Source organism: Apis dorsata, unplaced genomic scaffold, assembly GCF_000469605.1.
Source record: "Apis dorsata unplaced genomic scaffold, Apis dorsata 1.3 scaffold_10, whole genome shotgun sequence".
NCBI lineage: Eukaryota > Metazoa > Arthropoda > Insecta > Hymenoptera > Apidae > Apis > Apis dorsata.
Genome location: NW_006263313.1, coordinates 408,962 through 413,908, shown reverse-complemented (window position 1 = coordinate 413,908; position 4,947 = coordinate 408,962). Strand labels below are relative to the sequence as shown.

The following is a 4,947-nucleotide window of genomic DNA, read 5'->3' as shown; positions in this document are numbered from 1 at the left end:
GATTCTCATTGGTATGAAAGTGAAGGATATTATAATAATTTTATATACATAGAAATATGGTCGGTGTTTGACGATAAAGGGTTGAGAAGTTTCGCAAGATTACTTTTTTTATCATCGATACTTTATTTTAATATCTGCTATAATATTACTATATTTTATTACTATATCTATTTATTACTATTTTATCTATTACTATATCTGCTATAATATTACTATATATATTACTACAATATTACTATAATATATTAATTAATAGATAAAAGAAAAGAAAAGTTGTCGACGATTGTTCCTTGTTCGATTAGATTATTTTTTTTTATTTATAAGAGATAAGGTAGATAAATAATTAGAAAAATTGAAAGGAAGTGGCACAAATATTGAAGAGGGGAAGGGAATAAAGTGCAAGCTTAATGGAAATCAAAGTATCCACGTAATGATTAATGATTGAAATCGAGTAACGCTTTCTGACGCTTTTAGCATTGAAATTATTGAAATGTAAAACGTTGGAACGTTTAATGAATTTCAATTGAAAAACATGTTAAATGGAGCTGATAATAAATCGCGATCACACGTGCACGTTTTCGATGAAGTTCAAATTGATCAAGTTGGAAATAAATAAGATACACATATAGAAGATCAAGATCGAAATTCCTTTCTAAAGATTTGCAAAGAATATTATTCTTGTTAAAGATTTGTTAAAATGAACAAGTGTAATAATGGAGTTGGAAACATGCAAAACTCAAGATTGAATAGAGAAATATTTTTTACAATTACGAAAGTAGAGAATTATAAAGAAATTTAGATTTCTAATTTATTAAAATATGATAAAGACAATAATTGAATAATGAATTTAGAAATGTAAAATAATTAAGAGGAGAATTATCCTTTGTTAAAATTTTGTAAGAAGAAGGATAATTTATTATCTGTTATTATAAAGAATATTTAACGCGAGGATGTATTATTTTATTGAGATTTTTTTCTCTCTCTCTCTCTCTCTTTATCCATGCCCAGTTTAACCTCTAATAATTTCTAATTCAGCCAATAAAGGCTGATCTCACACCGTGGCGGATCTAACATCTCGGCAACGATCGTTACACGCGGCCCTCAGTTTGATTTATTTCTCAAATTAAATATTCTGTTAAAAATTTCGTGGCCAGGAATAAATTTATCTATGGAAATTAAAATTTGAAGGTTTAAATTAAAAATTAATAATTGTCAATGCGTATTTATAAAATTCTAACAAAAAAATTGATTACAAAGAAGATAGAAATTCTATCTATTTTAATAATATTAATAATCTTTTCCACTTCCTTCCAATTTCAAATACAGAAATTTTTTTACCCCTGCATAAAAATATATATTTTACATTCTTCGAACAAAGTAGAAATTCCTTTATTTTTATTAAGAGGATAAAAAAAATATTTAAAATTCTTTCATTCTTCACATGCAAAAAGATTCTCTATACGTGAAGCGAAGGAATTTAAAATTCCATAATTTAAACGAGCAAGTTTAAAATTTATTTTGGCAATATAAAAATCGTTTATGAAGATTTCTTTCTTCGATTTTTACGATCCGATGATTCGTAAAATAAAATATTTCTAGAACACGTATCTCTCTTCTTCCTGCCCCGGCCATTTTCCACGTCCTGAAAAACGCAACCGACGACATTTCGTAACGAACGAGCTGCAACGTAACAGGTATCTCGCACGAACTTCAACATTTTGTTACATAAAACATCACTTATATCGAACCCTGTCCAATAATACTGTGAATTTTCCTTCCATAAAAATCTACGAAAATTCTTCTATCGATCACCCGTTCTAAAAATTCCCTCGAAAAATATTCTTCTGCGATTTTTCAAAAATATCAAACGTTTTTCCATTCGTATATCTTTTAACTTTTATCCTAAAACATATTTTTTACATTTCTTTATAAAAAGTGAAAGGGTATTAAAATATAAAGGTATTCAATTATTATTTCTAATGGTGTAAATAAAATTGTGTAATCGAGAAGAAGATCGTTGGAAAATTAATAGAATCTATTTTTACAAGATAAATTTTGTTAATTTAAAAAACAAACCTTTATTTCGAATTTTATATAAAATTATATAAAATTCGTTATTACATTTGAAAATATATCTTTAGGAATCATGATCAAATATCTTGCAAATAAATTTTCATATTTTATGATAAATAATTCTAAAAAAAAATAAAATAAAAAAAAGCATTCGCGGGTAAATTAAACTTAAGAAAAAAAAAAAAAAAAATAGAGAGGAGATAATTAGAGTAATTAATTATGAACCGCTTACCGATATGTTCTGTAATATAAAATCGATGGAGCCTACTACTAACCTCATTAAACTCTGCATTATCAAAATTACCATCCCTCTACTTCGCTTAATATTATATGTAGAGCATCGGGCCATTCTTAGATAATATACGGGGTGTCGAGAACTTTGCTGATTAAAGTGGAACATTTGGAAAGCAAGGATTCCGGCGGGACCAAGCAACCAATTTAGAAATGAATCTTCCATCTTTTCATTTTCCAAGTTTTTAAATAAAATTTCCAAGCACCATCGTTCGATTTACAGAGTTGATCCAAGATTAAGAAATATCCAAGTAATTTCATTATGAATTTTTGAAAAAAAAGGATCGAAACAAAATTTTAAAAAAATCTTTCGTTTGCTGTAATATTAAAAAAAAAAAAAAAATACTTCGAATTCTTCGTTTACCTAAACGAATAATTAAACTGTTAGAAGAAAAAAAATTGTACTATAACCTCAAATTAATCTTCTTTCACCAATCGATGTAATAATAATAATAATAATAAAAAAAAAAACATAGAGAAAAGATGATTCTCGAGGTTATCGCAATCACGTCGAAAAAAAAAAAAAAGAAGAAGAAACATGAAAAGAGAAGAGAAAACAGAGACTTAGCGAAGGTTGAACGATATCGTGACAGTTCTTGGAAGCACCAGCGATGCGTTACATGGTCAGCGAAGAAAATTGTGGGGCTTACATGCTCCGTGTCATTGCGTGACGCGAAATGACTCATGGGTTCGTGAACCTTATGGCGAGAGCTAATGGGTTCCCTTAAATCCTCTTTTTTTTCGATACATCCTTTGTTATTTTCAACAGTAACGATTTACCTCGGTATTATCTTACATTTCATTTTCTTTCATTCCGTTACCCATATATACGTGTCGTGTAAGTGACACATTTTGATGAGCGCATAAAATAACTGTCGAAAAAAATATAAGTACAATATAAGTAATATAATAAAAATGGCGGTGTCTACCGTCATTCGTTATAGGCGAACGTTTATTATTACAACGTAGTATTACAATTTTCAATTCAACTGTTGATGCTGTTAACCGGGCAGAATGACTCAACTTTGAAAACGATACGCCGCATGACTTTGAACTCGATACCGCAGACTGCAGGTTTAAAAATCTATACGATTCCCCGCTCGTGTTCCTCGCGATGATACGCCACCGACTATCGATTTGTCTCGACCGAGGTAATACGATATCGCGTATTCGTTGATCCTGGTCGATTTAATTGCTAGGGTTTTTCTCTCCTCGCGCTAGGGGAATTGGGCCGATAGTGGGGAAATTTCCGGCGGTGGAAATTCTAGGGTTTTTTTTCGTAACTATGATAAAAAGATGAAAATTGATAAAAAGGATATAAAAGGATATAAAAAGGATAAATAGGAAATATGATAAAAAGGAATGAAAATTTCGATATCGATCGTGGTGATGATAATGTTAATGAAAATAACGATATAAATAATATAACAGCACTAATCATTAATAATTATAATAGAGATTTTAGCAAATAGTAATATTGGCCAAAGGATTGATAATACTGATGGGAAATAATAATAATAATGTTAATAATGATAACAGTAATGGTAATAAGTAATCGATTCGAATTAGCAATAATTATTACGATTACGATATTATTGGTGTCATTATAAAAATTTTTATCATATAACTGACAATTATATGATATGATATTATATATATATATATATATGTAATTTTTATAATAATAATAGCGATGGCAGAAATGAAAACAATGTTGACAGCAATAATATTGGTAATCCAAATAATACTAACAATGACAATAATAATAGCACTGTCTACATTAGTAGATAGTAATAATAACAATACTAGCAATGTCACTAGCTGTATCTAAGATAACTTATTGCTATCAATGATAGAAATAACGCTACGATAATAGACGCAGCTGAAACAGCAGTTGCGATAAAGCAATTAAGGAATAAATGGACAATTGTATTGTCAGTTACAATAACGATGATATTAATACAAATAATTAATTACAATAATAATTAATAACAACAATATCAATATTTAAATAATCGAGGATCTCCAATTAAATTTAATTTATAAAAAATTTCATTAAAAATATTTGTGAAATTTATTTGAATATTATTTAGAGGATTACAAATCCTATGGAATTACAATAATTATTTTTAATTGAAATTATTTCTATGGAAAAGTTTTCGATATCAAGATTTCCTTTTTTTCTTCCTTTATTCAGTACACGTATTTAAATAACAATATTTTATTCCTAATTCCTATTCTAACCTAATTCCTAGTGCTGCTAGTTATAAATTCTAGGGAATTTCAGTAATTATTTTTCGTCAAGATTATTTCTATGAAAACACGCATATTCCATTTCTTATAAAATTAATTTTTAAATAAATATAAAGAGAAAATTCGTAAATTATTTATCCATTGTAAAAAGGGATATGCTACTCAAAAAGCGTTGAGAAACACCGTTTTAAAAGATATAACGTAAGTCATAATTAATTGATACGATAGAACACATTTCATAGCCTAATAAAAATCGGGTGAAAGCGGATGAATAAAATTAAATGTATAATATCCTTTCGTTCTTCCTTCATCTCTCGAATATTTAGTAAA

At 28.0% G+C, this 4,947-nt stretch overlaps 1 protein-coding gene across 4 annotated transcripts in view; it reads right to left on the bottom strand.

The window, feature by feature from the left end:
* Nucleotides 1–4,947, bottom strand: part of LOC102681176 (ras-related protein Rap1) — a 41,936-nt gene that overhangs the window by 29,678 nt on the left and 7,311 nt on the right. The window lies entirely within an intron of this gene.